The 12,707-nt window shown below is 38.4% G+C and overlaps 2 long non-coding RNA genes across 2 annotated transcripts; both read left to right on the top strand.

Annotated features, from left to right (window-relative positions):
- Positions 1 to 2,199: 2,199 nt before the first annotated feature.
- LOC110870860 lies at positions 2,200 to 3,867 on the top strand. The gene is made up of 3 exons (XR_002553307.2): positions 2,200 to 2,307; positions 2,821 to 2,887; positions 3,678 to 3,867. It is a non-coding gene; the product is annotated as an uncharacterized LOC110870860 (long non-coding RNA).
- A 5,047-nt stretch (positions 3,868 to 8,914) lies between these two features.
- On the top strand, positions 8,915 to 10,544 carry LOC110870861. The gene is made up of 3 exons (XR_002553308.2): positions 8,915 to 9,021; positions 9,535 to 9,601; positions 10,392 to 10,544. It is a non-coding gene; the product is annotated as an uncharacterized LOC110870861 (long non-coding RNA).
- Positions 10,545 to 12,707: the final 2,163 nt, after the last annotated feature.

The raw sequence follows: 12,707 nt of genomic DNA, 5'->3' as shown, positions 1-12,707 counted from the left end.
AATTAGTCTACATATCCTTATAAAGTATATCTATACATGTTATGTTTTACATTCTAAATCTAAACATTATAATTTTTTTTTACAGAAGTTTCACTTCAAGTATGAGAATTAAGTATCCACATATTCAAGTTGATCTGCTAACGTATGCTGGTAAGATGGTTAAATCTTATTATAATGGAATTTTCACAGCATATTACTCTTTTAACATATCTAATAGACTAAACAGTTTCTTCATTTTCAGGTAGTGAACACAAACAATTCTGCTTCATTGGATCTTTAACATTATATTTCAAGAGGCTAAAGTTCCATAACACCAGCAACATACATCATCTTAATATATAATGAATGTAATCATGTGGAGAAACATACCATAATGGTAAGCGGAGTAAATGTTTTTGACTTTTGTTTAACATGCTCATCCGAATGGGTACCATGCTCATCCCTATTTTGTAAAACTTTTGTGTTTTTCAACCCCGGTCCAATAGAAACTATTAATGCAGTTCAATTTTATGCTTGATTTTTTTTTAAGATACACATCTTTGGCCATTAATAAAATCCTTGATTATATTATACTTGTTGGTCATAAGGTACTCAGTGGCGGACTCAGGAATTTTTTCATGGGGTGCGGAATATACTAGAATCATATAATTAAACTAAAATCTTTTAGTGTTCAACCATCAATATTCCTTAATTCTCAAGTTTTGAATTTCAACTTTTCAAAACCTATACTAGAATCATATAATCAATAAGAGATTAAAAGACAACAAACTCATCCTATAAAAACTAGAACAACCTCAAATTACCTCAAAACACATAAAAGTTTAAAATTTTTTAACCCATCCTATTATATCATGAGTCTTGAACAAAATCACATAAACATTAATATAACAAAAAAAAACAAAACATGTACCTGTTTGTGGCCGGAATTAAGCTATTCTTCGCCGGAATGTTGCAGTGGCATTCGGGGGTGGAGGTGTCGCAGGTCGCTGGCAGTGAGGTGAGGCAGAGAGAGGGCGGGAGTCGCACAAAGCGTCGATTGGTTTTTTTTTTTTTTTTTTTTTTTTGTAACCTGGATTGATTTTGTTTAATTAAAGTTGTATTTGGGTTGGGTTTGAATTGATATTAACTTATTGGGCTTGATGGAATGAATTCAAGTTTTATTAAAGGGGTTAGTGGGCTAACTTGTTTACATAATTGGATCGGGTTTCAATCCGTGTTCACAATTTTTTATATAGATTCCTAACATTTTTTTCTAAGGGGTGCGGACGAAAATTTCCAAGGGGTGCGGTCGGAATTTTTCACGAAAAATACCACTATTTTTTTTTTCAAGGGGTTCGGCCGCCCACCCACTCCATAGGGTAGGTCCGCCCCTGAAGGTACTAGTTGCTTTTTATCATGGTTGAAAAATTCCGACTAGGCACCGATTAATCCTCGATAATCTCGATTAATTTCCGATTAATTACAATTAATCCCGATTATATCCGACTAATCCCTGTTTAATCCCAATTAATTACTAGTCCCCACCTCACCAGACGAAAAGATGAATCACTTGGATCTGACTCGTGTGTAGTGTAACCTTTGATTATTTTCGCACTTTTGCACTTGTTTAAGAGATTATCTTAGTTATTGTAGTAGGCCCCTCTTTTGAAGGCGACGTTACCCTCAACCCAGTAGTTTGAGTCAGCAAGGATACAATCCTAAAGAGTTGGATTATTGAAAGATAATTAATTAAGTTATTAATGCATAATGTGGTAGGCCCCTCTTTTGAAGGCGACGTTACCCTCAGCTAAGTAGTCTAAGTCAGCAGGGATACAGTACTAAGTACCTGGATTAAAGTTTTAATAGTAGTTTAACTTATGAGGGGATCAAAGAGTTTGGACCCCCGCCATCCAATACCTTGTGAGCATTGAAGGAGGTCCTACTAAATGTAACACCCCGAAAATATAAATCTTTATATATAAGAATATAAGGATTTCATAAACAAGAAATAAACATGTAGAAAATTTAACCTAGTTAAAGTTTACAAGTCTTGAAAATAACTTACACTTAGTTAAAACTCTAGTATTTAAAAAGAAATGGTAGTTAAGGGACTAATCTTGCCAAGAATCAAAAGTTAATTGTTAATTGTAACAAAATTAAACCAAACACACCAAATTAGTGTGTCTGGTCGACAGAAGCAAGGCAAGGGGCGACCCCCATTGTCCCAAAACCCTAACATCACGATTTCTTGCAAATTGAAGCCTCAAATCAGCCCTAAATCAAGTTTTGAACACGAATTAGTGATCCTCATCGCGAGAGGATTAAGAGGTATGTAAAAATTTGATGAGAATTCTCTACTTGAAATCCTCATGAATCTAAGCAATCTGAAATTTGTTAATGCATGATAGTAATTTAGTTAAATCAATGATGATGTAGTGTCTAGGAGTAAAACCTAGACAACTACATGTAAAATTATGCCCAAATTCAGGAAATTCCATGAATCCATGGAAGCTAGGTCATGGGTTTTATAAGATGGTGATGAACACTAGGATTTGAATGATAATTCTAGTATAAATTTCATTATGGGAGGTAATTCCTGTGATATTGATGCTAAGATGTGTGCAAGGCTTACTAATTAAAGTGAAATTTGAGGTTTAATTGCAAGTCATGAACTTGGAAATGATGGTAGGAAAATGTGACCCGTTAGGTGTTTGTTGAAATGCCTAAGTGAGGGTTTTTATGCTAAATTTGATGAAAACGCAAAATTTGACCATGTCTTATAAATGATGTGATTATGGTCGTGAAAAGAATTCTAAACAAGTTAAAAACTGAATTTATTAGGCAAAGAGTCCGGATCATCAAGCGGACAAGCCGGAGAGAATTCACGGGGAAAAGGCGCGCTTTAAAGGTACGAAATTTACCGTTTCATTACATTTTACATATCGATAGCCTTATGAGTTGGTTAAGAGGAATAAAAGCATGATAACCGAGAATTTACCATTATGTCATGAAAATTGGCTATTGCCCCAAACATGTTACAAACAGGATGTCTAGTGTCCGTAAGGTGCTTACACTATGCACCTAAACGGGTCAAACAAGTTTTGAGAATAAACACGAAACCTGACTTATTTATAATGTGCAATTAATACATGAGGTATAAGCCGTGTAGCGAATACTATAAGACAAACTTATAAACCTTGTTCTTATTTTAGACGCTACGTTTTGGTTTGAATGCATGATTATAGTACAAAGATCTATTAGAAATCTTGTAATCTAGCGTGATTGTTAATTTCTGTTACATGCCCAATTAAGTTATAAATGAGCAACGTGGTAACCAAAATACAGATATGAAGAACTAGCCCAGCCATTTAACAATTTATGCGAAAGTATGCTGTTTCGTTACATAATGAACCAGCAAAATCCTGCATTTTTAAACAAAGGAGTCATGTGCAGAGTCTACCGTAAATTACGGTGGTACCGTAATTTACGGTGACCTGCAACTCTGTTACGGTGGATACCTACTGTGTTACGGTAGAACCCTAAACGTTCAGAAGCCACCGTAATTTACGGTGATACCGTAAATTACGGTGGAGCCTTGTTGAAGAAAATTTATTTCTTGTTTAGAATAAGTTTTCGAACCTAATCCAATTACGTGTTCTATCATAGTTAAAAACTCTAATGCTTGTTGAACACATTAGCTTTCAGGTACCCAAGTGAAGGATGAAGATCAAGCTTGTCAACTCGAACCGAACGCTCTAGCAAACGCTTCCGCATATAACTTTTTGTTTTAAAAACCATGTAAACAATTGTAGTTAATGTCTTGGTTATGATTTTGTTAAAATTGTACATGTTTGTGGTGCCTAGATGGATTAAAATGATGAAAGTTTTTGTTAAGTCAATATTTTGACATTTAATGCAAGGTTTTTATGTATATAAATCTGGTTTTATAAGCTGGGTCTTACACTAAATTTGACCCAGGTCCTTTGCACAATCTATACACTGAACAATGGCAAGACTCTTACCAAACAGTTCCCTTAACCCCCGACCAGGTAGCCAACATACCTCCAAACACGAGAAAAGCATGAGACAAGAATGATTGAGTCAAGTTGCGAACTTGATCAAATCAAAACAAGTAAAACATGTATTATAAATGAAATGTTTAACAATATATGTAAACATTTCAGTATCAAAGATGGCAAGCGGAGGTGACGGAGATGCGGTGCCAAGAGTCACCGAACAGATGAAAATAGTGATTGCCGAAGAAGTTGGAAAGGCGATCGAAAACAGCTTGTCGAACTTCATTGATAAAATCCAAAATACGGTTTTATCAGTGGTAGAAGAGAGAATCAAGAAGCTAGAAGATAATTCAAATCTAGCAAAGGAAAAATCCGGGGAACGAAAACCTTGTTCATACAAGGAATTCATAGCTTGCAAACCGCCTATCTATAATGGGGAAGTTGATCCAATCGTGTGTCAGCGATGGATAGGCGATATCGAGGGAGTGTTCGAGAGAACACATTGTGATGAAAATGACTACGTAGCTTATGGTACGGGTCAGTTAAGAGGTCAAGCGAAGGATTGGTGGGATAATAAAAAGAAGGAGATTGGAAACGAAGCGGCTAAGGCCATGACGTGGGAGGAGTTTAAGACGCCGTTTCTTAAACACCATAGCCCCAAAGCGGTTATAAACAAGATCAAGGAAGAGTTCATGCAACTCAGACACAAGGGTGAATCCATAGACAAGATCACGGGGGTGTTTATGGACAAAATGAAGTTCTGTGACGATCTGATCACGAACGAAGAACAAAAAGTTTATTACTACCATAACATGCTGAGCGCTGAATATAGGGAGTTCATAACCCCTTCAAAGTATGAGACCCTTACCGAGATTGTCAATGCTGCTCGGGAAAGGGAGATTGAGTTGAAGAAGAGTATAGAGCGGGGTGAACGAAGGGCACAGGATATAAATCCAAGCCCTACCAAGAAAGCAAGAACGAATGAAATGTCAAAGAAATCAGATGCAAAGGGCGGTACACCAAGTTGCAAAATCTGCGGCAAGAATCATAAGGGTGAATGTCGCTTCAAAGATAAGCCTTGTCCTATATGTCGAAAAACGGGACATATGGCTATATCATGCCCGGAAAAAGTGACCGTTTGTTACAACTGTTACCGAACGGGTCATAAAAGATCGGAGTGCCCAGAATTGGCGGGAAGGAAAGAAGGGCAAGACTCAAAAGGTGAAGCCGCAAAAGCCAAAGCAAGATCCTTTCAATTGACCGCTGCTGAAGCAAAGATCGAACCTGACGTGGTCTCAGGTATATTCACTATAAATTCAATTCCCGCACGTGTGTTATTTGATACTGGTGCGAATAAATCCTTTGTTTCATATGGGTTTATTCGACACCCTTCGTTTGTTCTAACAAAATTACCTATGCCTTTAGAGGTAGAGATAGGTAATAATAAAAGCTTTATTGTCTGTGATGTATGTAAAAACTGCACGATGAATATTGATGACGAGGAATATGCAATAGACTTGATCCCGATGTCGATGGGAGAATTCCAAGTGGTAGTGGGAATGGATTGGCTATCCCGTTACCACGCAAAAGTGGTTTGTTTCCGAAAGGAAATAAAACTAACTTCTCCTAGCGGAAAGCAAGTTACAATATATGGAGAAAAGGGAGGTAACCCGGTGATATGCTCAATGCTAGAAGCTCGCAAACTAATGAAACATGGATGCAAGGCCTTTATGGTATATGCAAGCGAAACGGAAAAAGAACTCCTCAAAATTGGGGATGTACCGGTCGTGCGAGATTATGAAGACGTGTTTCCGGAAGAACTACCGGGGATACCGCCAGAACGGGAGGTAGAGTTCGGAATCGAGTTAATTCCGGGCGCGAAACCCGTGGCAAAGGCGCCATACCGACTTGCACCGTCGGAGTTACAAGAATTGATGTCTCAAATTCAGGAATTTCTTGACAAGGGATTTATCCGACCGAGTGTGTCTCCGTGGGGCGCACCAGTCTTATTCGTGAAAAAGAAAGATGGCAGTATGCGCATGTGTATCGATTACCGGGAGTTAAACAAACTCACGGTGAAGAATCGATACCCACTTCCAAGAATTGACGATTTATTCGACCAACTGCAAGGAGCAAGTTGGTTTTCCAAAATTGATCTCCGATCCGGTTATCACCAATTGAAAGTCAAGGAGGAGGACGTACCCAAAACGGCTTTCCGTACGAGGTACGGGCATTATGAATTCCTCGTAATGCCTTTCGAATTGACCAATGCGCCCGCGGCTTTCATGGACCTCATGAACCGGGTTTGCAAACCCATGCTAGATAAGTCGGTAATTGTATTTATCGACGACATTCTGGTATATTCAAAGAGTGAAGCCGAGCACGTGTGTCATTTGCGGGAAATATTAGACACACTCAGACGAGAGAAGCTGTATGCAAAATTCACGAAGTGTGCTTTCTGGTTATGGGAAGTACAGTTTCTTGGGCATCTTATTAGTGCTGATGGAGTACTAGTAGATCCGTCAAAGATAGAAGCTGTGACAAAATGGAGCCCTCCAAGAAATCCCTCGGAAATCCGAAGCTTTTTAGGGCTTGCGGGATATTATCGGAGATTCATACAGGATTTCTCCAAAATTGCCTTACCCTTGACCAAATTAACTCGTAAGGAGGAAAAGTTTGTGTGGGGCATTAAGCAAGAGGAAGCTTTCCAAACACTCAAGGAAAAGTTGACCCACGCTCCGGTACTGACCTTACCGGAAGGGACTGAAGACATGGTGGTTTACTCGGACGCTTCTCAATTGGGGCTCGGATGCGTGTTAATGCAACGAGGCAAGGTTATCGCCTACGCCTCGAGGCAATTGAAGATTCATGAGAATAAATATCCGGTTCACGACTTAGAATTGGCGGCGGTGGTGTTTGCCTTAAAGATATGGAGACATTACTTGTACGGAGTAAAGTTTACAATCTTTACCGACCATAAAAGCTTGAAATATTTCTTCGACCAGAAGGAATTAAACATGCGGCAAAGGCGGTGGTTAGAAACTGTCAAGGACTATGACTGCGAAATACATTACCACCCCGGTAAGGCCAATGTAGTTGCCGATGCGCTGAGTCGCAAAACAGATTATACCCCGATACGGGTACGATCAATGCAACTGGTTGTGACTTCAAGTTTACTAGAACGAATTCGAGAAGCACAAGATGAAGCTGTGAAGGCGGAAAACTGGAAAAAGGAAAGAATTATTGGTCAAGTTAACGACCTTGAAGTGGGCAGTCACGGCCTAAAGACTCGTTTTCATAGAATCTGGGTTCCTAACACATGTGGCGTTAAGAAGCTTCTACTCGATGAAGCTCATAAATCCCGTTATTCCATTCACCCGGGGGCGACCAAAATGTATCATGACTTGAAGCAAAACTATTGGTGGCCCGGAATGAAGCGAGACACTGTGAAATACGTGGAAAAATGCTTGACATGCCTACAAGTCAAGGCGGAACACCAAAAGCCGTATGGTAAACTCCAACCGTTAGAAATTCCGGTTTGGAAATGGGAGCAGATCACGATGGACCTATTGACTAAACTACCTAAAACAAGTCGTGGTTTTGACGCTATTTGGGTGGTCGTGGATAGGTTAACTAAAAGCGCCCACTTTATTCCGATTCGAGAAACGTATACATCTGAGAAAATGTCGGAGGTATACACCAATGAAATCATAGCAAGACATGGGGTACCGATATCCATTGTATCAGACAGAGATACTCGGTTTACCTCGAAATTCTGGCGTGAATTCCAAGAACAGATGGGAACTAAATTGTTCCTCAGCACTGCTTATCATCCACAAACGGATGGGCAGAGCGAAAGAACGATACAAACATTGGGTGATATGCTACGGGCTTGCATTATTGACTTTGGGGGTAGTTGGGATGTCCATTTACCCTTGGTCGAATTCGCATATAACAATAGCTATCACGCGAGCATTAAAATGGCCCCGTATGAGCTATTATATTGCAGAAAGTGTCGGACTCCGGTATGTTGGGGAGAGGTGGGCCCGCGAGGGCTAGCACCAACTGATATAATCCGAGCTACAAATGCGAAAATTGACATAGTTTGGACACATTTGAAAGCGGCTCAAGACCGACAAAAGGCATACGCAGACAAAAGAAATAGGCCAATCGAGTTTCAGGTTGGCGATATGGTCATGCTAAAGGTTTCCCCATGGAAGGGTATTATTAGATTCAGAAAAAGGGGAAAGTTAAGCCCGAGATTCATTGGGCCATTTAGAATCATTGAACGGGTTGGTAAGGTAGCTTATCAACTTGAATTACCCGAAGAGTTGAGTGGAATTCATAGCACATTCCACGTATCACATCTTCGAAAGTGTTTGGCCGACGAAACTGCTCATATCCACTACGACGATATCGAAGTGGATAACAGCCTCAACTATGCAGTAAAACCAATTGCGATTTTAGATCGTAAAAAGAAAAGTTTGAGGAACAAAGTGATAACCCAAGTCAAGGTCAAGTGGGAGCACAGAAAAGGGTCAGACACTACATGGGAATCCGAAGAGGAAATGCGACGTCTACACCCGACATTATTTGGTACGTAATTCCGTTTCGGGGACGAAACCCTTTTTAAGGGGGGTGGACTTGTAACACCCCGAAAATATAAATCTTTATATATAAGAATATAAGGATTTCATAAACAAGAAATAAACATGTAGAAAATTTAACCTAGTTAAAGTTTACAAGTCTTGAAAATAACTTACACTTAGTTAAAACTCTAGTATTTAAAAAGAAATGGTAGTTAAGGGACTAATCTTGCCAAGAATCAAAAGTTAATTGTTAATTGTAACAAAATTAAACCAAACACACCAAATTAGTGTGTCTGGTCGACAGAAGCAAGGCAAGGGGCGACCCCCATTGTTCCAAAACCCTAACATCACGATTTCTTGCAAATTGAAGCCTCAAATCAGCCCTAAATCAAGTTTTGAACACGAATTAGTGATCCTCATCGCGAGAGGATTAAGAGGTATGTAAAAATTTGATGAGAATTCTCTACTTGAAATCCTCATGAATCTAAGCAATCTGAAATTTGTTAATGCATGATAGTAATTTAGTTAAATCAATGATGATGTAGTGTCTAGGAGTAAAACCTAGACAACTACATGTAAAATTATGCCCAAATTCAGGAAATTCCATGAATCCATGGAAGCTAGGTCATGGGTTTTATAAGATGGTGATGAACACTAGGATTTGAATGATAATTCTAGTATAAATTTCATTATGGGAGGTAATTCCTGTGATATTGATGCTAAGATGTGTGCAAGGCTTACTAATTAAAGTGAAATTTGAGGTTTAATTGCAAGTCATGAACTTGGAAATGATGGTAGGAAAATGTGACCCGTTAGGTGTTTGTTGAAATGCCTAAGTGAGGGTTTTTATGCTAAATTTGATGAAAACGCAGAATTTGACCATGTCTTATAAATGATGTGATTATGGTCGTGAAAAGAATTCTAAACAAGTTAAAAACTGAATTTATTAGGCAAAGAGTCCGGATCATCAAGCGGACAAGCCGGAGAGAATTCACGGGGAAAAGGCGCGCTTTAAAGGTACGAAATTTACCGTTTCATTACATTTTACATATCGATAGCCTTATGAGTTGGTTAAGAGGAATAAAAGCATGATAACCGAGAATTTACCATTATGTCATGAAAATTGGCTATTGCCCCAAACATGTTACAAACAGGATGTCTAGTGTCCGTAAGGTGCTTACACTATGCACCTAAACGGGTCAAACAAGTTTTGAGAATAAACACGAAACCTGACTTATTTATAATGTGCAATTAATACATGAGGTATAAGCCGTGTAGCGAATACTATAAGACAAACTTATAAACCTTGTTCTTATTTTAGACGCTACGTTTTGGTTTGAATGCATGATTATAGTACAAAGATCTATTAGAAATCTTGTAATCTAGCGTGATTGTTAATTTCTGTTACATGCCCAATTAAGTTATAAATGAGCAACGTGGTAACCAAAATACAGATATGAAGAACTAGCCCAGCCATTTAACAATTTATGCGAAAGTATGCTGTTTCGTTACATAATGAACCAGCAAAATCCTGCATTTTTAAACAAAGGAGTCATGTGCAGAGTCTACCGTAAATTACGGTGGTACCGTAATTTACGGTGACCTGCAACTCTGTTACGGTGGATACCTACTGTGTTACGGTAGAACCCTAAACGTTCAGAAGCCACCGTAATTTACGGTGATACCGTAAATTACGGTGGAGCCTTGTTGAAGAAAATTTATTTCTTGTTTAGAATAAGTTTTCGAACCTAATCCAATTACGTGTTCTATCATAGTTAAAAACTCTAATGCTTGTTGAACACATTAGCTTTCAGGTACCCAAGTGAAGGATGAAGATCAAGCTTGTCAACTCGAACCGAACGCTCTAGCAAACGCTTCCGCATATAACTTTTTGTTTTAAAAACCATGTAAACAATTGTAGTTAATGTCTTGGTTATGATTTTGTAAAAATTGTACATGTTTGTGGTTCCTAGATGGATTAAAATGATGAAAGTTTTTGTTAAGTCAATATTTTGACATTTAATGCAAGGTTTTTATGTATATAAATCTGGTTTTATAAGCTGGGTCTTACACTAAATTTGACCCAGGTCCTTTGCACGATCTATACACTGAACAATGGCAAGACTCTTACCAAACAGTTCCCTTAACCCCCGACCAGGTAGCCAACATACCTCCATATAGACCGTGGAGATATGAATGGTGAAAATCTTTCATTTTATATAGACAGTAAAATAATGCCAAGACACCACGGACAAACGATAAGGAAGAATCACCTTCAACATAAGAAACTAGTAATTAAAGTCATTAATACAAAACCAATTAAAAAGTGCAAAAGATTAGAAATAAAAAGTATTACACTAAACACTTATCTTCACCAAGTGATGTAAGAGACTTAGGCAAACATGGCATTTGATTGTCAAGAACTCTTACGATCAATCTTGGATCCCGAGACGACTCACACACCATATGATGGACAATGGATGATGGTGGTGGATGATGGTGTTATGATGGTGGTGGGTGGTGGGTGAAGTGTGAGAGAGGTGGTGTGCCAAGGGATGAGTTGCAAGAGCTCCAAACACTCCTATTTATAGGCTGAACAGAAGCTCAGGCACGGCCCCATGTCCATCTGACTCTCTCTCTTCATTAATTGTAATTCGCAATTACAATAAATGCGTCTGCAGGTAGTTGACCACGCCCCCGTGTCCGCTGGGCACAGCCCCGTGGTGGGCAGTAGAAGCTTCTATGGGTTTGTCTTTTCTGCTGGCACTTGGGCAAGGCCCCGTGCTCACTGAGCACGGGGCGTGTTCAGTCTCCTGTCTTCTTTGTTTTGCTTGGGAAGATGTTGTCGGGGGGTCGGGCATATCACTTTTGTTCCTTTTCTTGTATTTATGTTAGATTTTGTTGTCTTTTTGCTTCTTTTGTTATTTTGAGCTCATTTAATCCTGAAAATACAAAAGGAAGACAAAAGCACACTTTTCCCAACATTAGTACTAAAAAAGGGTTAGTTTTAAGCCACAATTGATGTAATTTATATGTTGCATTTTGTGCACATCAAATACCCTCACAGTTGAATCTTTGCTTGTCCTCAAGCAAAACTCTTTATAATGTGGCTTTATTCACTCCCAAATGGAATGGGTAGAAGAGAAGTGTCGGGATTTCCAAGATCATTTAGGTTTTATTTTTATTTATTTACAATCCTATTCGTCATGATTTATTAAAAACGTTTCATAAGATAAATTATTTATTAGGGCATAACATACCTTTTTTAAATTCCATTTATATACAAGTTCACATACCTCACGGGGGAATCACTCAACACTCGGCCGAAGGTGTATTTTTAGTGAATCACTCGAGAGCGGCATGGAACTTACTCCTACCATAAGCTTGCCAAGCAATCAATCCTCCTCCTTTTTAACTATATACCTTTGTAAATATCAAGAGGACTTTTTGGGTGAAGGGTTAGGCTTGGGCTAAAGGTGGGTGGTTGGGTTAGTGGTTAGTAAAAGGGCGAAAAGCGTAACAAACGTCGCTTTTTTGAAAGACTTTTTATTTTTCACATTTTTATTTTATTTTGATGAACCAATTGTTTCAAACAAAGTTATTTTTGATGAACTTGTTTGTTTGTTTGGTTTCATCAATATATATATATATATATAGAGGAAGGTTAACATACTTCACAGCTTATCATACTTCACGTAGGAGACAATGGTAACCGTTGGATCAGGGGTATAATCACGCATGGAACATATAATCACGCATGGGACCACATAATCACGCACGGGACCACATAATCACGCATGGGATCCAAAATCACGCACGTTATTTTGGTCAAAAAAATAATTACGCATGTTATATATTTCGTGAAGTACATTAATGTACGTTAAGGCGTGAAGTACATTATACTTTCTCTCTCTCTCTCTCTCTCTCTCTCTCTATATATATATATATATATATATATATATAGGGGAAGGATGTATAGAAAACCCATTTTAATTTAGAAAACCCGGGAAACTCAAAGCTCCCGATGTTTTTTTTTTTCTTGAAAAAATTTACACATGTTATATACATGTTTTTAAGGGTTTTGGGCAAAAAATCAAAAAAGCGCCGAGTAGATATTTTAAAA

Source organism: Helianthus annuus, chromosome 13, assembly GCF_002127325.2.
Source record: "Helianthus annuus cultivar XRQ/B chromosome 13, HanXRQr2.0-SUNRISE, whole genome shotgun sequence".
In the NCBI taxonomy this organism is placed as follows: Eukaryota; Viridiplantae; Streptophyta; class Magnoliopsida; order Asterales; family Asteraceae; genus Helianthus; species Helianthus annuus.
This window is presented reverse-complemented; position numbering and strand designations above follow the sequence as displayed.